Source organism: Manis pentadactyla, chromosome 4 (assembly GCF_030020395.1).
Source record: "Manis pentadactyla isolate mManPen7 chromosome 4, mManPen7.hap1, whole genome shotgun sequence".
Lineage (NCBI taxonomy): Eukaryota > Metazoa > Chordata > Mammalia > Pholidota > Manidae > Manis > Manis pentadactyla.
The window spans coordinates 96,094,869-96,119,254 of NC_080022.1; the positions used below are offsets into that span (position 1 = coordinate 96,094,869).

Genomic DNA, 24,386 nt, shown 5'->3' on the forward strand with positions numbered 1-24,386 from the left:
GGCAATATAAGTAACTATAATCCAAGGTATAAAGTGATAAGTGCAGGAAGGGAGATGAAATAAAAGGTTACAAAAGTCCAAGAAAGAGTATCTGAGTCTGGTGGAAGGAGAAACAGCTTCGAGAAAGAACAGGTGTCTGATCTCTGCTTTTTAAGGAGGTGTAGAATTTGGGGATGTGGAATTCATGAGGAGGGGCACATTCTAGGCTGGAGTCTCAAATAGGTGTGGAGTGGCCCAGAGTGGAGTGGCTTCCAGGGCTGCTGAGTCCTCTGAGTCCAGGGGAGCTCAGTAACCCCTTGAGCACAACAGCCTAGCCTGCCCGGGCAGTGTGCCACCTTCTGTCCAGGACCCTGCCCTGAACCTCACGCCATAGGCTGTAGCCCGGCCCCTGCCTGGTTATTCCAGCTTCCTCACTGGGCAGTGGGTCTCCAGCCCCTTCTCTCTCCTTTGCTTGCTTGGCTTTTGCTCCCTAATGAGCTGATCACCTGGAATGGCAAGACTTGCGTGATTTTGAAAAGCCATCTAGCTGCCAGATCTCACCCACTTACCCAGCCTCACCTCCTTGGGCTATTTCTCAGCTCCTAGGGACTTCATGATTTGTCCTGTGTCCCGCTCCTCTTCGAAGTGAGCCCTGTGCTGATGTCTGATTCCCTAGTACAGGGATCAGGACTGGCCTCTCCCCAGCACAGCTGTGGTGAGCCTGCTAGGAGAGTCTGGAGGTGAAAAGAGCAGCGGGGAGCTGCAGCTGGCCACCCAAGCAGGTGACGGAGGGCTCAGCTAGGCGTAAGCAGTGCCAGGGAAGCAAGGGCACCTGTGCAGGACGTCATGGCCACAGTTGGAAAACACAGGGGGCTGACAGCTGAGCACACCTGGAAGACAGGGAGAAGGGATAGGGATTCAAAGTATTGTATGTTTTTATGCTTGAGGCACCAGAAAAAGAATGGCGCCTTCAGTAGAAACCAGAACTCAGCCGAACAAGGTAAAATGATGAGTCTGATTTGGGCCAGACCGAATCTGAGATGCTGGAGGGATTTGTAGCAGACAGCTGCTGTTCAACATGCAGCTTGGGCAGAGGTTGGCTGGGAGATGTTAATTTATAGAAAGCTTACACACCGAAATGAGATGTGGAGACAGGAGGCTGACACTGCCACGTGGGTACAAGTAGACAAGGAGACTCTCAAAGAAAGCTTCTTCAGGAAACATCAGCATTCAGAGGTCAAGGAAAAAGAAAGTGATGTGAATAATAATGCAGGTGTGCCCAAGCAAAGCTGATCGATGAAAATGCTCATGGACAAAAACAGATCAGTCAAGAGCTTCATAAAATGATTGTTCATAACAAGTTAATCCAAAGTGCTTAAACATAACTTGATTCACAAATCTATTTTCACTCATATTTGCAAGGACCCACTTCTATCTTCCCCCCTCAATTATGCTCTTACCTTTTTAAAAAATTGTGGTAAAATATGCATGTCGTAAAATTTAACATTTGAACCATATTTAAGTGTACAGCTCAGTGGCTTTAACTATATTCACACTGTTATGCAGCCGCCGCCACCAACCATCCTTCCACACAACTTCCTTCATCTTGCAAAACGGACACTTTGTATCCATTAAACCGAAGCTCCCCATTCCCTCCACCCTGTAGCACCTGGCAACCATCATTCTATTTTCTGTCCCTATAAATTTGACTATTCTAGGTACCTCATATAAGTGGAATCATATGATATTTGTCCTTTTATGTCTGGATCATTTCACTTAGCATAATGTCTTCAAGATTCATGTAATATGTGTTAGAATTTCCTTTCTTTTTAAGACTAATATTCTATTGTATGTACAGTCTGCATTTTTTCCATTCATCCATCATTGAGCACTGGGTTGCTTCCACCTTTCTCTGTTCTGTGAATAATGCTGCTGTAAATACAGGAGTACAAATCTCTTTTTACGTCCCTGCTTTCAATTCCTTTGGGATTATATGCAGACAGGAATTGCTGGCTCAGATGGTAATTCTATTTTTAATACTTTAAGGAGCCACCATATTGTTTTCTATAGTGGTCGCCTCATTTTACATTCCCACAAGCAGTACACAGAAGTTCCAATTTCTCCACATCCTCACCAATACTTCTCATTTTCGGGTTTGTTTGGTTGTTTGTTTTTTGATGGTAGATATCCTCATGGGTATGAAGTGGTATCTCCATTGTAGTTTTGATTTGCATTTTCCTAATGATTCGCAATGTTGCATATGTTTTTATGTACTTATTGTCTATTTGTATATCTTCTTTAGAAAAATGGCCATTGAAGTACTTTCCTCATTTTTGAATTAGGTTTTATTGTTGTTGAGTTTTAGGAATCCTCTATATATTCTAGATATTAATCCCTATCAGACATATCATTTGCAAATACTGTCTCCCATTCTGCCGGTGGCCTTTTTACTCTGTTGATCATGTCTGTTGATGCACAAATGTTTTTTATTTTGATGAGGTTCAATTTGTCCATTTTTTTCTTTTGTTACCTGGGCCTTTGGTGTCATATCCAAGAAATCATTGCCACACCCAAGGCCGTGATGCTTTCCCCCTGTTTTCTTGTAAGAGTTTTGTAGTTTCAGCTCTTATACTTAGGTCATTGATCCATTTTGAGTTAATTTTTTTTTTTTGGAGAGGGCATCTCTCATATTTATTGATCAAATGGTTGTTAACAACAATAAAATTCTGTATAGGGGACTCAATGCACAATCATTAATCCACCCCAAGCCTAATTCTCATCAGTCTCCGATCTTCTGAAGCATAACAAACAAGTTCTTACATGGTGAACAAATTCTTACATAGTGAATAAGTTCTTACATGGTGAACAGTACAAGGGCAGTCATCACAGAAACTTTCAGTTTTGATCACGCATTATGAACTATAAACAATCAGGTCAAATATGAATATTCGTTTGATTTTATACTTGATTTATATGTGAATCCCACATTTCTCCCTTATTATTATTATTATTATTTTTTTTAATAAAATGCTGAAGTGGTAGGTAGATGCAAGATAAAGGTAGAAAACATAGTTTAGTGCTGTAAGAAAGCAAATGTAGATGATCAGGTGTGTGCCTATAGACTAAGTATTAATCCAAGCTACACAAGGGCAACAAAACATCCACGGATACAGAAGATTTCTCCATTTTGAGTTAATTTTTGAATATGGTGTATTGTAAGTATACAAAACTTCATTCCTTTGTGTGTGGAAATCCAGTTTTTTCTATATCGTTTGTTGCAAAGACTGTCTTTTCCCCATTGAATGATCTTGGCATTGATCATTGTTAAAAATCATTTGACCATATATGTGACGGTTTATTTCTGGGGTTTATCTTTTTTTCCATTCTACTAGTTATATTTCTGTCTTTTTACCAATACCACATTGTTTTGATTACTGTAGCTTTCTAGTAAGTTTTGAAATCAGAAAGTGTGAATCCTCCAACTTTGTTCTTTGCCAACTTGTTTTGGCTCTCTGGGGTTCCTTGACATTCCATGTCAATTTCAGGATGAACTGGCTACTGCAAAAAATATTGGTGTTTTGATAGGGATTATATTGAGTCTATGGATTGTTTTGGGTAGTATTGACAAGGACCCAACTCTTGAGCCATAATCACCCACAAGGCACCATTTGCTGACATTCTATCCACAAACTCATCCTCACCTCTGGGTTTCCTACTGATAAACATGTGTTGTGATCCTTGGTACAGGACCAAGCACAGTCCTGTTGGTCAAGCCAGCTAACCAGACCTTTCACACTAAATTCAACTCTTGCCAATATCCTGGGAAAGTCATCTCCAGCAGCTACAAATGTCTTGGCCCAACCCACTGAGCCAACTCAACTGCACAGCAAAACAGCCCTCTTATGCCCTGCTCAGCCCGGAATACTCAGACACTTCAGCTAGACTTACCCCCATGAATGCAGACTCATTTCTTTTTCTGCATGAACGTAAGTATTTATCCACTAAACATGTGTTAATCACCTAATGTAATATATCAAATAACATGTAAGGCTGAGGGCACACAAATGAATAATAATAATAACTAACACTAAACACTTCCTATATGCCAGGCACTGTTCTAAGTGCTTTACATCCATTATGTCATTTAATTCTCCCTCTTACCCTAAGAGGTTAGGAAACTCAAGGCCATGCCACTGAACACAGATAGTGAAATTCCAGAGTTCACATGCATAAGCATAATGCTAAGCTGCCTTATAACAAAATACAGAGGAGGAGACAGACACATAAATAAAGAATTACTCTATAATGTGTTAAGGACAATGCCAGGTATATACCAGAGATTTAAGGCATTCTGGAGAAAGATTATCTACACCAGCCATCAATGCAAATACCTTTCATGGTGCATGCTAAATGTACTCTCTGAGACCCCGGCCTCATTCCTTCCTGGAGAAGGCCCTGCCATGGCCTCTTTGTGAACCATCAGTCACACATACTAATTTGATCCCCTACATCAGTTACATCTCTAGAAACAGCTAAAGAGTTGTGAAGTCCGCTCAGCATACCCAACCCCAGCCAGTCACGATGTAGTTGTGCTGTATGCCGGACCGTGCAAGGAAGAGTGAAGTCTTGCAGCCTCTTAGCAGCTCCACTGGAAAGCAGTTGGGCTCAGAAAAGGCAGGAGGGCTCATCACTGTACAATGTGCAGTTCCAAACAAAGCCTGTGCCGCCAGACTTGATGAAAAGGGAAATCAGTGGTGAGCTGCCATGGGGGAGGGAGGGCAGAACAATTAGGAGGTTTCAGAGGGCCCCTGCAAACCAGGAACTCCCACAAGCCAGCTCAGCTCTCCTGCCTTCTTGCTTCTCTTTCCTTTCAGTCCCAGAGTGGCGGTTCTCCTGCAGAAGCTCAGCTGAGGACAGTGAATTACGGGGGGAGGAGTGGGGAGGTATGTGACTCTCTGTGCCCTGAGGTGACTCTTTTTTCTGCGCAGCTTGGATGGGAAGTTTGGTGACACATCAGGGATTATCCAGAGAGATGCAGAGCACCAGTGTGGGCAGGAACCTCAGGCATCTTGAGACAGGTAGCATTTCTTCCTTTTTTTCTCTGTGGCTCCACCTTGCAGCCTGTGTCTCAGCCAGGTTTACGGGGGGCCTGTCAGGCAGGGATAATAAGGAATGAAAACCCATGGCTAGAAACTGGAAATGTTTTTTGGAAACTCAAGTCCCTGAGATGACTGAGGACTTGCTAATCACAGTTGAAAGGGCTATGGCCCTTTGTACCATGGTCTTTCATCTCCCTGGAGAAATTACTGACAATGACACACAGCAGTTAGAATGAATTGTGAAATCAAAGAACCAGACAAGCTTCAGACAGTGTTTCCCTTAAATTACCCATACCTTTCTTTCCTAGATGGTCCAGATATGCTTGACTTCCTATGCAGAGAGGTTCTTCCTGGGCCTCTTGGTCCCAAACCTGTAGCTGCCCTGATGCTCGCCACTTGCTCTCTCCTTGGCAAGGAAGCGGCTGTGGGGCAGGGCGTGGCACAGAACTATATTCTCCAGTCTATTTAATCCCCCTGGACACCTGATACACAAGGCAGTTCCTGCTGTGTGAGGATGGATTCACCTCTCTGATGCCAATACGTTTGGTAAACTCCAGAGCCTGGAGCCAGAAGATGTGTGTCAAGTCCTGGCTCCTCACACCTCTACACTCCACCCAGGGTGGGTCCTCTAACCTCTCCAAGCCCCCTTCCCCTCACCTGTAAAACAGAGGCGTGGTCACTTCGGCGGCAGTGGCCAGGCTCCACTTCTGGCTGGCAGCCTGAGTGTATGATGCGGCACAGCCACCTAGACCATTTCCTCTTGCCCTGATGGCCTGATCACCTGTCACAACTGCATAATTTGAGAATGAAAGGAATAAGCTGCAACACTACCCGTCAGTCTGGAGAGGGTGAGCGGGAGCAGGGAGGGCGAATGTAAGGAATAAATCAAATGGCTGTGTAATTAATTTAGAATGACTTAAGGCACTGAACGTTGAAGAGAAACAAAAGTGGTGACATTTAATAAATGTGTCAGTCAATATCTCACTCATTCCAGCTGTCTTTTTAAATGTCACATATCTCACAGTTCCTTTTCCTTGCAGCTGGAAGGGTTGTGCTAACAGCCAGTTTTAGTTTCTGCTCAGTAGGTTAGCAGGGGCACATGATTTCAGAAGCAAGGGCCCCTAGAGGGGGCAGGAACAGGAGACAATGCCCCTCACCGCTGGAGAGCTGGAGCTGCAGCTGCTCCTCGGGGCCCCCAACTGGTCTGCTCTCCTGGCCCTCACCTGCTTTCCTGCCATCAACACTAAAATAAGCGTCCTCACCAAGAGAAAGGCAATCAGTAGGTTTTTCATGTAAATCCCCCATTTGTGCCTCTTCAGACTTCTCAGAGCTTGAAGTTTTCAAGAGAAAATCTTGGCTGAACTCTGAGGAGAGAAAGGCAAGAGCTACTTGTTCCAGAGAACCCCAGACTCAGGAATTTCCATTCTGAACTAATCGGCCCTTGGTTCAGTCCTCTATAAATACCGGCTACTGCTTCAGAGAGAAACCGGGGAAACAAACCAGCTGGGTCTCACTTTGGGGAAAAACATGAAGCCAAGCAGCACTGAACAGTTTTCATCCCGAACTTTAACCCCAGCCCCCAAAGTGAGCTCCCCTACTTTCAGCAGCAGCCAACCACCTGGTCTCTTCAACCTTGCTGGGCACCGAGGTGCGAGGAGGAAGAGCAACTGAAACCCAAATGGAAAACTGGCTGGTGTTCAGCCAGCCTGGAAATTTAAGTGGCCTAGGCAGACTGAAAAGTTAGGCAACTCCAGCTCATTTAGCAGAGTGCAGTTCTGCCTTGAGGTGCACAGAAGGGCTGTTCTAGGCTGCCTGGGGAGCGGGGCTTGGTGAGGCAGCTCACGTCCAACTGCTCAGCCTTGGCCCAGCCCAGCTATGCAGGGGGTACACAGTGGTGTGCAGAAGAGAGGCCACCCTTCCACTGTCCAGTTCAGAGCCAGGTTGTGTAGGGACTCCATGCTGACCCCTGAGGGGAAGCCAAATACGCATGACTCCCCCACCTAAGTGTCCCCTCACTTGAAGCAGGGCCAAATCACTTGAACATGCACCCCACTGCCTTCTCACCAGTGCACAAGCCAATGACTTACTAAAGTAAGCATTCCTGGTGCATCTCTTGATGGCTCCCAGAGTGCCTCCGGCATGATCAGCCCTCCCACCCTGAGGTTCTCTCCTGACTCTAGTCTCCTTCATGGGACCCATTTTGGCAGCCACCCCAACTCTCATCCACACACCTCCAGCAATGAGAAGATCCCCAAGCCCAGTCCTTGTCCTCTCTCCAACTCTTTACCCTCTCCCTGGCCAATGTCACCCACCACTCCTTCCACCACCTCACCTCTGCCTCCCTGCTGAAGCTGATCCACGGCTGCCACACTTCCCCAGGCACAGGCCAAAGCTCACACCTGCGAGATGAGGCCCTGGTCAGCCTGCTGAAACCTCAGCCCAGTGTTGCCCACAGCGACCTCTCGGAGCCGGCTCCCCAGGGTGCCTGCAGGCTTCAGTAGCATTGCTCCATTGGTCTCATCCTTAATACCCTTCACCCCCTCCTCTGTCCAGCTAAGTTATATTTATTTGTTTTCCTGTGTTGTCTCACTGCCCTACTTTTTTCTCTGGATCCTCATTATTTCCTTCCTGGGTTACTGCTTGCAGTATAATGAGTTGTAAGACATACATATTTGGTGATTCAGATGACCAAATATAGATTTCCCAGGTATATTTGGTTTTCATCCACAGTTCCTGAAAACACTGCAGAATCTTAAAGGTGAGATGGGGGCCTTGGCATGTTAGTAAGACTTTTGGGCCCCACCCAAGGGCTGGACGTTGAATCAGCCAATGGCCAATGATTTAGCCAATCGTGAATGTGCAAGGAACCCTCACAAAAGCCCAGGAGAAGAGCATATTGCACTTTCAGATCCTGCTTCTCTGTCGGAAAGAGTTTCTACCCTTGGGGAACCAGGACACTTCCACATGCCACTGAGCCAGGCCCCAAGCTCCACGAGTATAGAAGCTCCTTTATTGGGTCCTTGCCCTGTGTCTCTCTTCATCAGGCTGTTGTATTCTTTGTAGTATCCTTTATTAAACTGGTAAATGTAAGTGTTTTCCTGAGTTCTGTGAGTAGCTCTAGCAAAATAATCGAACCTAGTGGGCAGGTCGTTGGACCCTCCAATGTGCAGCCAGTAGGTAAGAAGCACACGTCACTGCCTGGGGCTTGTGACCGGCCTCTGGAGTGGTGGGTGGAGAGCAGTCTTGCAGGATAGAGCCCTCAACCTGGGCAATCTGGTGCTGTCTCCGAGCAGATAGGGTCATAACTGAGTTCTCGGACACCCTGCTTGTGTCCAAGAATTGCTTAGTGTTCTCGGGGGTGGGGAAGACACCCTCCCAAATGCACGCACACATTGGAATCAGGTCCAGGAACCCAAAAGGCCTTGTACTATTACTGCTGTATAATATACTATTATTGTTGTGTTTGTGTAGGAAAAAATACACTGCTGTAAGTCTCCTCTACTTAAGATTTCCACTTCTGACTCTCCTCAATGAAGATTCATGGAGTGAAAGACCACGGAGTGAAGACCTTAGTGGCTAAGCATGGGGCATGAATCTGTGAGGATGTAAAATAAAGGTAAAGTGGCAGGTTGTGCACCCTGGAGGGTACAAATTCAAATTAAAAAAACATTAGGCAAACTAACCAGATGTGGCCCCTGGCCAACTACTAATCAACCCCTAAAAAGCTACTAGGTCTTCAAATCCCTAGGAGTTTCATCACTGTAATACCTTTGGTGTGCATTCCACTATTAAGCAAAAGCTTTTACTGATTTCCCTTTTGTCCATAGGGAGAAAGGAATAATATTTGCATGAAGTTTTTTAAATTATAAAGGACTTTGCCTTACATGAAACTGGCAATGGATCAATCTGGTGTCAGGACACTTCATGGGTCCACACCCCCATTTCCACAGGCAAATGCGACCCTTCCTCCCACCAGGCTTTACTGCTTCTGTAAGTCAGGATGCCCTCCCCTCCCCTGGGAAATCTAAACTCATCCATTCTTTAAGACCTAACTCCAGACTTTGCAACTGGAAAAGGCTCCCCAGAACCCTGCAGGGGACAGCGACCCTCATACTACCGAAGCTGTCGCTGGCACATGCTCCCTTATTAGATGACAGTGTGCATTGTCTGTCTCGTTATTTTTCATGCACACACTTCTGTCCTCCACCAGCAACCAAGCACAAAGCTCTTTTCTTATCTGGCTCCCTCCCACTGCCTTGCATATTCAGTTGCCCCATTGTGGGGAGCCTGCCAGAGACGAAGTGCCTACCGCCAGGGAGGGGGAGGACCAGAGGCAAGTACCTAGGTTCAGAATCCCAAGCTTGTGGTTTGGAAAACAGTTGCTAGAAAACCAAGTGTAGTGGTAACTAAAGACAGTCTCCAGCAGTGACTCTCAAATTTTACTCTGCATTTGCATCACCTGGAAAGCTTGTAAAAATGTAAATTGCTACCACAGAGATTCTGATGCACTAGACCTGGTATGGAGACTAAAAGTCTGTATTGTCAGCAAGTTGGCAGGGGATTCTAATGCCACTAAAGTCCAGACCCACACATTGAGGAGCACTTGGTCCCAGAATCATAGATGGGGCTTTACCTGGAGTAGGACAGTTGAAAACCCTGACCTGGAACTCACTGGGGGGATCGTGTTCTGATTCTGTGTAATTCCACATGGCAGGCAGTCATGGAAGGTTGTGTTCACAGACATTCTTGGGATGGGATTATTCCCCACCCTGGATATCTGTCTGGCACCCCCTGGGCAGCACACTGTTGACCTGAACAGGAGGGTGTCAGCACTAAAGGCACCCAGTCTGGAAGCTCGCCCAGTGCTGTAAAGGTCACCCCCCAACAATGATGTTACAAGTCAACCCCTACTACAGTAGGGCAAGCCGTGTGCTTCCCACTCCTGTACCCTTGCTTCCGTCACCACAGAGCAAAAGCCAAGACAGACAAGTTAATCATGACTGAGAGCATCTGCTCCAAACTAGGCTGACCACAGGCTGGCACAGATGGGGACAGAAGTCGGTGACAGAGGGCTGCCCTGGCCTGAGCACCTCTTCCAGCCCCTATGCCCCCACCCCCAACCCAGTCTTTTCTTCCTTAGAGTCAAGCAGCATTGCCTGGGTCCAAGGGGAATTTTAGGAAGGAGACTGTGATCAGAGACTGATTGGAGCAGAAGGCAAAAGGGAAGGTGGAGGCCTAGGAGAGCACTAGCTCCACCCACTAGTCCTATGCACTGTGTCTGTGAATGGGAGGCCATCTGAGCCTCAGTTTCTCTGCCCATGAGAAAATGTCATGAGATGACTCCCAAACTCCCAACTTCCTGCTGGGAAACTCCATGTAGGTGACTGTAGAACCTCTCAATGGACTCTCCTCCTTCCCAGACACCAGACCTCCTGTGCCCCTCTCTTGATTATGGCACCATTGATATTCTCATCCTCAGGCCCCAGGCCTCTGAATCATCTTCTTTCTATCCTTCCCTCTCCTTGGCCCCAATCACTCATCACATTCTGTCCATTCTATGCACAGATTGTCCCATACCTGTTCCCACCTCTCAGGCCCCCTTCCCTTCTGGCCAGGGAAGTCGGGGGTACTTACTGAAGGGTCTGCATGTCTCTCTTCTTCGACTTCTCTACCCCCTTGGGTCCCAGATTGTCTAGTGATCTTCAATATTTAAAAGAACTACTAGAAACTATATTTACCTCAATACAGCTTCCTGTACTATTAATAAATATGCTTTGTAAAAGGGCTGAAATCAAACTGTGAGATCTGTGGGGTAAATTAATGAAAGGGATTTCCTGGTAGTGAAAGGTTGGGGGACAATCTATCCTCATATAGTCCCAGGTAGCTATCTCTCTGAAACAAAGGTGTAATGTCACTTCTCCTTGCCTTTCCCCCTCCCTCCACACCCATTCCTTAAGATTCCTAACTGTGGCATTCAAGACCAGCACCATTTGGCCCCATGTGTTCACCTCCCCTTTCCACACAGGCTGCATTTCCCAAACACCTAGGCATTCCCACTTCACCATGACTTTGCTGATGCTGTTCCTTGTTCTGGAGTGCTCTTCCATCCCTCCTTTGCCCCTTGAAAGCTTTCTTGTCCTTCATGTTCCTGCTCAAATGTCCTTCCTTCATCTTCCCTGAGTTCTGCACCTCCCAGGCAAAAATTAATAGCTTCTTCTTCTCTGTCCCTGTAAGGCCAATGTTTGTATCTCTTTTCTAGAACACATTACTTTCTGATGTACATTATAGTTAGGGTCTTCCCTGTCAGAGTGCAGACTGCTTGAGAGCTGATAATCTCACTGTGGCTGCACATAATAGATGCTTGGCCAATGTCTGTTGGATTAATTGGAATGTGAATGAATGAGTAGGTGTCTTCTCCTATAGGCTAAAATCAGTATCACTACAGTGACCCAGAATTATCCTATGCTATTCACAGAATATGGGCTCATTTCTGGGAGAAATAGGTACAGAGCATACATATTTGGAAGCTTTTCTAGGTTTGATCTAGAGTGGCCACTTAGGACTACAGTGGCTATCTTCCAACAATACTAATATTAATAAGCATGGCTCTCATCTGTTAAATGGTTATGATGTGCAAGTTGCCATGCCAAGTTCTATGCATGCATTACCTGATTAGTTCTGACATCAACCCTGTGAAGTAGGTACTATAAATACCGACTCATTACATAGATGAGGAAACAAGTGAGAGAAGTCAAGTCAAGTCACTCGCCCACAGCCAAGGGGAGGGCCAAGATTCAAACCTAGCTGAGTCTGACCCTCACTGCCCTATCCCACTTCTGCAGGCCTGGGAGCCCCTTCAGCTTGTGCCCCAGGGCTCCTCTTAACCAGGGAGACTGTGAGCTCCAGAAGGCACACTGGGCCCAGGCCATGAAGGACAGACCACTGCCCTGCCCTGTCCGCAGTGCAGGTTCCTCCACAGACCCCTCTACGCTGCCCAGGAAACACCTTTGTTTCTGCCCTAGAGACCTGTGCCCTGAGTGTCACCAGCTTGAAAGTGCTTCTTCTGCCCCCTGCCAGCCTGCCTCCTTCTGCAAGGTGGTGTCTGGGATTGGTGCCTCCACCCATGGATGCTTTGGATATTTTGGCCAGTCCCACTAAGAAGGTTTGAAAAGAAACTGGGCCATCAGGAAAAGGTAATTAGGCAGTGCTCCTGACAAGGTGGGAGGATCAGCAGGTGTAAGATCAGGGATGAGTCCTGGTGTGCATTTAATTAAGTGTCGCTGTTCTGTTCACACACTGAATGGCAGAGCTTGAAAAAAAAATCTCAAGCCTTCAAAACTCCAGGTGGGGGTAGAGGAAGTAGGCCAAGGATGCCGAAAAACCCCACCTCCACCAAACTGAACCAAAACACAAAACAGAGCAGCCTGAATCCCAGGTCTTCTACTATTCATATCAACCCTTGATTATGAAAAAAACAACCAAAAGAGGACAGAAAGCGCCCTGGTGAGACAGGGCCCTGGGCAACAGGGGGCACGCAAAAGGGCTGGAAGAGGGGGAAGGAAGGCTTAAAAATCAGGCAAGAGCTGGAGTCATCCTATTTAAATTCTAACAAGGCCACTATTCAGAGATAACAAAGGCCACTGTGTTTAATTAAGGGTATAAATGGTAGAAATATGAGACAGGAGCTTTTACGAGCTGTTAATGAGGTGGATGGGAAACCTCTAAAAATAAAGGGCAAGTTGAAAAGCTAATTAGGGGTGCAAAAATAAACAGAGGGTGTCGATTTGAGAGAAGTTGGCTGCAAAGGCTCCTCCAACATGTCCTCAGGCCAAAGAGAGACAGGTGCCCCCTTACAACCCCCCCACCCCCTGTCACAGGCTGCTGTCTGCCCTTCAGGCCTCTTCTCCTTCCTAGACTTCCTGGAATGATAATGGGGCCCCCCACCCCAACCAATCAGAGCCCTGGGGGGTGCGCTATGCCTTATTTAACAGGGAGTCCCCAGAGAGACCTGAGCAAGTACTAGGGCATGAGAGACCTTAAGAGCCATGTGATAAAAGTCAATCTGGCTCCTGCCTTTGAGCTGATAGGAACTGTGCCTAAGTGTGTGGGTGCATGGACACACACACACTTGCTCACCATACACACACACACACACACACACACTCCCACCCATCAGTCCAGATCTGCAGCCAAGGCCAGGTGATAGTAGGTGGTTGCTAACCTTCCAGTGGCTTTGAGCTGTTCTCCAAACCCTCAGCCCCACCTTGCCCCCCAATATCTCCCTATTACTGCTTTAACACCACCTCATTCCGATGACATTCTATGGTCAGATAAGTTTGGGAAATTCTTCCCATAATATGCCCCTTGGGGAGATGCACATTATTAACACATTTAATGCTCTGTGAAGAACTGTAGTAAAAAAGTCTCTGTGTTTATTTAACTCGGCATTTCCTGAACATCTGACTATGTTACCTTTTTTCCATAAAATACCATTTACCATTTCTTGCCACTATCCAAACCCCTCTAAAATTTGGGGGTACTAAACAGACTGAGAGACTGGGAACTGACCTTGGGAGGGGTAACTTTGGAGCACAGCCCCCCCACTTCAAGGATAGGACATCAGTGGTGGTGTGGGAGAGATACTGTAGAGCAGCAGGCTGGTCATGGGGTGTGGGGGGCCAGGGAGGAGGAACCCACAAAGGGAAAGGTGGGGCTCTGGGATAAACAGCCCTCATCTCATTTACTTCTGTCACTTTTTTTTTTTTTTTTTTTAGTATGGGGCAATGACAGTTCTTAGAGTTGCAAAGTGGTGGCCACCTCAAGGGGAGAATGAGGCCTTAAAAAGGGATGATCACTGCTGTTGCTATAGGCTATTGTGACCTAGCAAAGCGATTACCCCTTTCTATCACCTTTCCTCATTTGTAGAATTAGGATAGTAATAATAGCTCCCTCACAAAGGTAGAAGAGTTTAGAAGGGTAAACAAAATATACACACAAGCAGTTTGTGTCTTTTAAGGTATGCAATGTAAAGTAGTTATAATGCCCAGACTAGCAACGTTTTCTCTTTCCTCTACACCCTCCCTGGGTGATTTCATCCACTCCCAGGGTCTTGGTTCCATAGAAATGTAGATGGGCCCCCAAACCATATATCCACCCAGATCTCCTCTGAACTCAAGATTTCTGCTACAGTTTAGGATTTATTGTAAGAAATCAGAAATCTAATGAGCTCCAAGGACAGAAAATAAAACATTGTCCAATCTGAGAGGATCTAGACTGAACTCAGGGGAAACCCATTAAGAGAAGCAGCAACTCTGTCTCTGCCTCTCTGGGGTCTGATTTGTTCTCTCCCACACCACCAGCTTCCTCTTCCTGTTCATTATCCCCCAAGTGCATAGGAGCCCAACTCCAGAGCCCACTCCAAATGGCAATAGGCACCTTGTCTCCTTTATTCAAATGCTGGGAGACAGAGCCCGCTTGGATGAGTCTAGTCCATTCAACCCACACAACAGAAGTCACATGATGGATGGCCCTGGGTTAGGTATCCACTGCAGGTCCAACAGTGATGGCACTAAAGAGAGAGGGGATTGTGTGGCATGTATAGCCATCCCTTCCACGACCACTGGACAGGGCAAATAATGAAAGTGTGCAAATTTCATTCTTTTGCTTGCCTACCTGGCACACATAAACTTTTCCCTATCCAGACATTTCCTAAGATGCTCTAATCTAACTTGATCACATTTACAACTACAAATCATATATCTCCCCACCAGAAACAGTGTGAAGCCGCCTTCTGTCCCTCATTCAGTCCATGAGTATCATGAGGCCATCTCAAAGGTTGCTTGCTTGCCCCAGAATCCACAATATTCCATTTCTATCCAATCCTCCTTGAGTTCTGTGAACTCCTGTCCAAAATATGACTGCTCACTTTCTTACAGTATATGAACTAAATGGTAAATTTAACCTCTGCCATCTCCCCATGGCATATCCACCAGAGGAGCAAAATCAGGATGACAGCAGGGGGAAAATTATTTACTTAGAAAAATAGAGGAAAGAAAAAGATCTCTGGATAAGAACCATGCAGTAGCTCCTGCTCCAAGCGTATACCAAATCCCAAAGAGGGGACCCCTGGCTGGCACAGTCAGGCCAGTATCCTTGGGAGGCTGCCTGTTCTTAACCCAAATGACTCCTGAGGACCAGCCTGCAAATCTTCAGTTTAGAACCCATGGTCGGCTTCTTCAGTCTGGCTGTCCTCCTAATGGTGGATTCCATATGGTACAGAAGGGCTGTAGCTAAAAGGCACCAGCTATGTCTTTCCTAATCTTTATTTCTTTATCCATATTCCAACCCTAGCTGTGAGACTTGCCTCTCAGTAGGAAGGTCCTTCTAATTTTGTGGGGAAGGCAGATTGAGAAATGCCTGGAAGGAGCTTGTGAGGGTGTCATGTTCCCCAGCAACTCCTTTTCCTCCCAAATAATTATTTTCCATTGGCCTGAGCATCCATCTTTGTCAATCAGAGCTTTAACTTTGGCACTACAAACTCAATGAGGCCGTTCGGTAAGGCCCATTGGTTTCTGGACTTGGCTCTAAGTAATCAGAGAGCTCCAGCTACAGGCAAAATAGGCTTCCTGCACCAGAGTTCCATAACCACCCTGCTTTCCTTACTTGCTCATAGGTGGGCATTCTGGACAGGAGACTGTCTCTTTGCTGCTGTCCAGTGGGTAAGACAAAGGGAAATGTGCATCTAAGGTTAAAAGCAATAAATAATCTACTTCGTTATCTTTGCATTCAGGCATCAAGCTCCCAAAGATTCACCTTTGGTGTATGTATGGGCTAGATTTCAAGGGATAATAGATGACAACTTAGTTGTGTTTCTAGCAAAAATCACAGCTACAAACTTCCTATGCTGTAATGAAAATTTATTTATTATATCTCATTCCAGTGGTACCACAGCTAGACTCATGTTTTAATGCTCTATCATTTGAAACTCTACTCCTGGTAACAATTTCTATTCTGATTATCATTTTTCCAGTTAAACACTTAACATACCTAAAGTAAAAAAATTACTTTAAGTTCATGTAGTATTTAAACATATATAAATGCATTTATATATGTATGTATGCATATGTGTGCATGTATATATATGGCTCAAGGAAACTAAAAGTAAAAATTAGAAAGTAAACCAAGCATCTTCTCTTTCTCTGCCTCTTTCTCTCTTAGGGGTGGTGACGTGGTCATCCAGTTCTTCATCAATGTGAATTGGTTCCATCCTCTTTTATTTTCAGCCTTTCAGGAAGACAACGGAGGACCAATTCACTGCCCTCTCAGCAACTTACACATGGCCCCAAAGGCTGCTACCATGGCCCCTGACTCTATAAGACCTTCTGACGCCAATGTCCTTTAATGACTGGCAGTACTCAGTGTTTGCTGAAACTCTCCAGAGACAAAACATGATTGGTGTGACTCATTTGTTTGAGGCAGACCACACACAGGAAGTTACTGGTCAGCCAGCGTATTCACTACCTTGGTGTGTGACATCCATTCCACTTCTAGTTAGCACTGGCAGTCATGTGAGAACCATGTAGCCTGCAATTCTGCCCCTTCCTGGAGTTACAAGCAGCCAAGTATCAGGAAGCAAAGAGCAGAATATCCAAGTACTATGTAATTCTCTACATGGACTCCACACACCCTGAAAACGAGGCACAGCCCAAATGGGAATTACCTTTATATATGGCAATCCTCCTCTTGCCATGATCCTGATCTGAATAAATGGCACCACCATCCATATAGTTAAGCTAGAAATGAAGGTGTTACCCTTCACTGTCTCTTCTACTCTAATAACTGTATCTATTTAAACAAAAAAATTTTATTGATTTTACCTCCCAAATATCTCTTGACTCCATCCACTTTCCTTCAACCCTCCAGCATTACCTTAGATCATGCTATTGTAATCTCTTAACTAGTGCATCCCAGTAGCCTTCTAACTCATCTTCCTCAGTCTTTCCTTTCCCAAATATTCCCTAAATGACTTTCAGACAAATCTGATCATGTCACTCTCATAACCTTTCAATAGTGCCCCAATGTCTCAAACCCTCCCTAATCCAGCTACTGCTTTCTTCTCCAGCCCTACTGCTTGACTTTACATTTAGAGCCATACGGAACCACTTATAGTCCCAGTCTCTCTTTGGCTTAGTTTTGCATGTGCCCAACACCTCTTCCAGGAGATCTTCTCTGACCTCTCTTAGTCTAGGTTAGATGTGTTTTCTATGCATTCTCATCAGGAGCTTAGCATTACTATAGTTCTTATCACTCTGTATAGTAAGCACCAATTGTTGTATCTCTACACCACAGGACTTAAGCTCCTTAAAGGCAGGGACTGTCTTATTGATCACTGTGCTTAGCACATACTCAGTACAGGTTTGTTGAATAAAAAAGACATACTTACCTGTCACTGTGTATATACCTTCCAATCCTATAGACATTTCTTTGTTATTACAAGGGTTGCTAGCTTTTGTGCAGGCTCTTATAGTTTGTAAAGGATATTCACAAGTCATGCCTCATTGGATTGTCCCAGCAAACCCCCTATCCTGGCACAATGGCAAGTGGGTAAAATTGCAATATTTCCAGAATCTCTCACCTGGCATCTGCATATCACTAGGTGTTTCCAAGGGGTGGAGAGAAGTAGTCCATGTCCCTATCAATAGGTAGGCCTTTTTGCAGCCGGATTGTGAGAGACATGGGCGAGCAGAAGTGGACAACTGCTTGTAAGCAATAAACGGATTTCTCCCACTTTATTTCTCCCTTTGACTAATTTCGGTTTCAAAGATAATTTTCCCTAGGCTGGGAAAATGTTTTCCCTAGGCTGGGAAAATGTTTTCCCTCTGGAGTTACAGCAAGAAAGAAGGAAGGGAGGAATGTTACTCTTATTTACCTAAGAAGAAAATATGATTCAAGTGTATTAAGTGATTTGCCTGACGGTGAGTGTGTAGGGTGGTTCCTACTAGAGAAATCTGTAAGTGATAGCTGGGGACAAGGTGCCAATCTCTGGTAACAAAGAAAGAACATGAATAAACATGTTGTAAGGAAAAATATGCTATGAGTAGTGAGCTTTGAGACCCTAACTCAGGAGATACGAAGTTGAGAGAACAATGCAGAACCTATTCCAGGAGCTTACAGCTGCCACTTGGACACGAGGGAAGGAAAGCTTTATGTTTTAACCAGTAGAGTGGATATTATGGTCTTAAGGGATGGTTTATGGTGTTCTCTAATGGCAGCACACATGGCTGGGCTGAAACAAGGACTAGGTGCAACACAGCCGGCTCAATAAATGGCCAAAAGTTTTTGGATGGGAAAGGTTAGGTATAGGGAGATTTGATTTTCTAGAGAACCACGGGACAACGTAGGCCAAGCAGAGGCAGGGAAAGAAGGGTCAGGGAGGATGGTAGGGCACAGAACAGCCAAAGCAGGTGCTGCTTATGAGGGATGAGGTCTGTCTCTCATACAGCACCATCCCGACTGTGCTACAAGCACCATTCAGAGCCTCCTTTCTTAATGATCAATAAGAGCCCTTTGGGTTTGTTTATTTTTCCTTTTTGTTTATTTTTCTTTTGTTGGGGAAGATTGGGTTTGTTTGTGTGCAGGGAGGGGGGAGGTGTTTTAGTGCCAGGACATCAGAGCACTTTGTCGACCAAAAAAATGCTTCACTAATAGGGAAAATACCCAGGCAAAAAAGACCTGGATCCATTAACAAGATTATGTGCAGAAAACCCATGCCACTGATAGATCCACAGTGACAGACGCACATCTCCCTTTGTCTTACCCACTGGACAGAAAGGAACAGAAAAGAGTGACACAAGAAGGAGCTACCAACAAACAGCTTTGCCTCTGGGCAGATCGCATGCAGTCAGGAGTTTGCTGGGATCAGTATTTGTGACTGAATTAAAGCTGGATTAGAGCTCCCTAAATGCTGATGTAGCGGTTCTAGAAGCTAAATGGGTGTCTGCATAATTGATCTAACCAAGAGTAAATTGGAGATCTGTTTCTGGGCTCCACAGCTGAAACACTTTTGTATGACCTAGAGTGGAAAAGCAATTTACTCCAGCCCTGAATAAACTAAGGGTTTTACTTGAAGACTGAGGACCACAACTAATGGGAAGTGATTTCTTCCAGTTGCTCACTTTGTAGAATTACAGAATTTCCTGCTATTCCAAACTTTTAAAGCCAGCCCTCCAGTTCCCTCTGCTTCTTTGTTAGCTCCACAGTGGCACTGCTCAGCCCCCCAATCCCAGAACATAAATTTGACATGAGATAAATAATTTGGAGAGTCTTAGTTCCCCATTTTCCCACCCCGACTCTATTGGGGATTAATTTGAGAATACAAAACCTGGGGAAAAGGGGGCTCCTTCATTGTTCCCAAGCTCAGTCTTCCCAGGCTTCCTGTGGTTCTTATCCGTCTCACCCAGGCTACTACCATATTCCACACATCTGACCTGCAAGCTCTGTTGGCTTTCTCCAACATCATGCTCTTCAGTTCCATCCACCCCTGCCGCCACCCCTACCCTGAGCCACCATCTCCTCTCTCCTTTCTTTGGATTACTGTGAAGACCTCCTAACTGGTTCTGTTTTCACTCTTGCCTCCTGCAATCCATTTTCCACCCAACGGCCAAATTCTTTTCTTTGTAACTTTTAATATGAATTTTTAAAAACATAACTAAGTAGACAACATAGTATAATGAAGCCCTGGTTAGTGTGTGTGTGTGTGTGTGTGTGTGTGTGTGTGTGTGTGTGTGTGTGTGAAATATATTAAAGCAAATCTTAGATATTAAGGCCTATTGCCTGGGCATTACGCATCTCAAACTAATACAGACTTTCTTTTAAATTAAGGATCATGCTATTTTTACACTTAACAAAATTAGCAATGATTATTTAATATCCTCTGATACCAAGTCTGTATTCAAATTTCCTAGTTTGTCTCAAAGATCTCTTTTTACAATTAATTTGTTTGAATAAGGATCCAAACTTGCGTTCCGTTGTGCCCTGTAAGGCTCTTTTATTCTATAATAGTCCCTCACTCCTTGGTTTCCAGGCGATTGATTGAGCTCTTCAAATATAAATCAGATCAGGTCATTTCCTGCTTAAAATCCTCCAACAGTTTGAATAAAACCCAAACCCTCACCACACCCAAGGCTCTGCAAGCAGCCAGCCCTGCCCACCGCTCAGTGTTGTCTCCTCACTTGCTCAGTTCCACCCAGCCTCAGGGGCCTTCCTGGAGCACCAAACCTGCTCCCACCTGGGATGCGGTGCGGTGCCTGCTGTTCCCACTGCCTAAAGTGCCTTCTCCTCCCCCAGTACACACACACCCAGATCTGGCAAAACCTGCTCCTGGTCCTTCAGGTCCCAGCTCCCATTGCCACCTCCTCAGAGATGGACGCCTGTGGGATCACACATTCTAAATCAGCTCTTCTTCCCCAGTCGGCTGTCTACTGCATCACCCATCTTCATCTCTTCATGTGGTTTATTGCCATTTGAAATTATCTTCTCTTCAATTTGTTTACCTTGTAACAGGACATTAAAACAAATGTCCCACAAAACACCAAGAGACAATAGATGTAAAATTTCTAAGCTAGGTAGTCATATGCAAAACCTACAAAGAAAATGGTCAAGAACATTTCATGACTGTTGGTCCCCTCAGCCAGATCAGGTATATAAAAAAGAGATAAGAGAATGAAGGAGGGATTTATAGAGGATTTCTTTGGAAGGAATTGCTGCTGTCTTGAGAGAGCCTACTCCTTCCACCCCACGGGAAGGGGGAAGGGAGAGAGTGATACCTGCTTCAAGCCAGGAGAGAGAGGGGCTTAAAAGACCACTTAGCGAGCTTACCATGGGTTCTCTCCACTGGACAAGAGGGGCAGAGGGCTCAGATGTTGGACTTGTGCCTGACTCTCACTTGAGAAAGCCAAAGTGGTTAGCCTGGGAAAGCAGGATACACAGGGCTGGGCTGGGTTCAGTCTGCACTTCCAGAGCCTGTTGGGATGAGACACACTTGAGTATTTCCTGTGCACCAATTTTTCCCCACAAGAAAACCAGAGAGGTATTGTCTTGCGTCCTGCCCAATGAAGGACTTCTTGGCCTATGTGGGAGGGCACATGAAAGCACTGGGCAGCTAACTTTTGGCCAGTTAACCTCTGACCAAAGAGTGATGGGAGCTGATGATAAATGCTTTCTTTCCTTTCTCCAGATAGACAGTTCTGAGATGTCACTGCAAGGGACAGTTCTCTTAGCTGAGTATCTTGAAGCCCTCTCAAGGCATCAGAAGTAGCCTCGTCAAGAAGATCTTAGCAGTAAGTCTGCTTGGTCAAGAGCTCCTTTACCAAAGTAGTGCTTAGATGGGTACTATCCATGTTTGCCCCTGTTACATTCCTTTGTTTATGCTTCTAAATCATTAAAATTGCTATTATTACATTATGAAGAAGGCAGTATTTTGAAAAATTATTAATGTTTTTCTCTTTGGCCTTTCAGAGAATATGACCTTTCCTTTGGTAGCCCCAAGCATCCATCCACCTGGGGAGAGATTAAATTGTCACCAAAGAATGAAAAAAAGAAATAAATAATTAATATTCTTCTGTTGACATTTAAAATGAGTTTCTTAGCAAAACATTAATTTTTAGATCCATGTTATTGTCTTGAGAGCATTAGAATTGCTGACTGGCTACAATGACAGGCTCAGAGGCATAAAATCTGGGCTCAAATCCAGGTTCTTCCATTTACCAGTTATATGACCTTGAGAAAGTTACTGAATTTCTCTCTGACTTAGTCTCCTTATCTGTAAAATGGGAGTAACAATAATGTCTACCTTAGAGGATTGTTCTGATAATTTAACAAGTTAATACACATAAAGCATGAATTCAGTAAATTGGATTACTTCTGGATATGAAGCATTTAACACTTAGAAGTAGTTAGAAATTGTCTGGAACATAGTTAAGTATTCAATAAACATAGGCTATCATTTTCAAAATTCCTTTACCTTCCTCTTTAGTTCATCAAGAACCAGCTCTTAGAGTACCAATGAAGCCATGAAGCTTTCTCTGTAGTAGGTGAGGGGTACAACACAGAGAAAGTGATGAAAGCCTTTTTTTTGGGTCCTGAGGGATAATGGGGAGAGGAGGTGAGGAGAGAAAGGAGAAAACCTCCCCCTCCCCCACCTGCCCCAAACGTACACCCTTATTGAGACTGACCTTCTGAAACACCCAGAAAATGAAAAGCACAAAAGACAGAGACACCTCATGTGGCAAAGCATAGATAAGGAGGGCCAAGCAGCATGTCAGGCAGAAGGGGGGTCTAGAGAAGACTGTGAGCAGACCACCAGGGTCGGGGAGCCACTTGGGGGACATGACAGAAACCCAGAAGGCTCTCCACCCAGCCAGGGCCTCTGAAGGGAGGCTGAGTTAGCCAGGCTGAGGGACCGCACCACAAATGCCCCTCAGTGCCGGCTCTAGCAGGGCGAGCGGTGGCCAGGACCAGGGACGGGAGGGAGCCCTGGAGACTGCAAGGACTAGAGACACCACCCCATGATTCCCCAGGGGCGGTGGGGGTGGGGAGGAGTGGAAGAAAGACTCCAAAACCTGGGAGACCAAGCATTTTTACACAGAGAGAGTGAATATTGTTCACATGGTTGCCTTGGGTTGGGCTAGATCTAGATTTTTCCCCCAGCCATCTAGAAGCTGGAAACAAAATAAAGATTCTAATTCCCTCCAAACGGCATGGTATATAACACTGATTCAGTATGTATTGGTGCTGTTGGTGTTTTAACAGATGCTATCACCTGTGGAGTCAGTCCCTCTTCTGCAAGGTTACCTTCTGCATCTGGAGGGCATCTTCCTGTTCAGAGGTCCTGCTCCCTCTGGTCTCCAAACCCCAAACTCATGGATGATTGGCCCCAGGTGGACACATGGCTCAAGGTGGGCCAAGTAGAAGTTCTGCCTTGGGATTTGGAGATTTTGATCTGAGAAAGATGAGCTGTTAGGTGCTAGAAATCATGGCAGATTTCCAGAGCAGTGACTCCCAAAGAATTACCAGAGCTCCCTGGCAAGCCTCAAACCAACCCAAAATTCAAGTCCTTGCTTCTATTCTTATTTGCAAATGACTTATCTATACAATGCCACAAATTTTTATGTTATGAGAGACTATTTTCTAATAAGCTACTAAATGGGTCATTATGAGTTACAAAAATTTAGAGTTCACAAACTAAAGTGATTGCTACGGAGTGTTCTGAAGACAAATTCAGTGTTCTGCTGAGGATGGTCTCGGCGGAGCTAAGTTGGCAATGAGGTGATGCTCTCACAGCGCCGGCTCACAGACAGCTGGACTTCCTGCAATTGGGGTAATGACACTTTACAGTGAGTGCTTCATCAGTGGTGTTTAGAATTGGCTATAGGTTTTGATGGCTTAATTACATTGACCATTAATTATAAATTACATTAATTATAAATTACTGTAAATTCAGCTTCTTGATTATTTAGCTTATCAGCTTAGTTTATTGTATTTGTTGTGTGTAGTGATCTTTTGGCCCTACCATGCTTCAAAAATTTGACTTTACAACTGTGCCATTGTAATTAAAATAGTATCATCAGTCCCCTATAGACACGTGTATGCATGCGTGTTCCCCTTTGCGATTTTATCAGTACAGTGATGGTTCATGTAATACTGAATTTTTTCCTCAGGAAATTGGGAATAATTGAAAGGTTTCAAGGCTTTTGCTCCTCTTCAGTAAGTCACAGTGAAAAATTTGAGACCTTTCCTCTGGAGAAGGACCCACAAATACCTGATGTTAGACCCCAGAGCTGCCCTTATTCTTACCATTACATTAGTCAGCTCCTCTCTTGAACCCATGAATGCAGATGGTAAGTTCTCACTTTGACTGAAACTAGCTTGAGTCAGTTTGGGTTACTTGGATTAAAAGAACCTTAACTAATAAAGTCATATTTTAAATACGGACAATGATATTGTGTTCAGAATTTTTCCTTCTCCCTCTGCATTCTAAGAAAAATTCCTCTGCTTTTTTTCTTTTTTTTTAAGGTATGGATGGAATGGAGAAGGTAAAAGCTAATCAGAGATGTTACTAGAGGCATGGCACCAGGGGCATAGAGACCCAGAAGGCAAGAGGAGGCAGAGAGGCATGCAGAGGAACCAGATGGGTCGGAAGGTTCTGGAAGAAGAGCCAGGAGAGTTCTGTGAAGAGCAGCTGCCACAATGAGTGGAGAGAAATATGGATTATGAGGATTTTTAGGAAGTTTTACTGTGTGCAGAGACCAC

At 45.1% G+C, this 24,386-nt stretch overlaps 1 long non-coding RNA gene across 1 annotated transcript; it reads right to left on the reverse strand.

Moving 5' to 3' along the window:
- Nucleotides 1-2,394: 2,394 nt before the first annotated feature.
- LOC130683659 (uncharacterized) lies at nt 2,395-22,205 on the reverse strand. The gene is made up of 3 exons (XR_008997554.1): nt 22,099-22,205; nt 20,955-21,098; nt 2,395-3,537 (listed from the first exon to the last, which is right to left on the reverse strand). It is a non-coding gene; the product is annotated as an uncharacterized LOC130683659 (long non-coding RNA).
- Between the last annotated feature and the right edge of the window lie 2,181 nt (nt 22,206-24,386).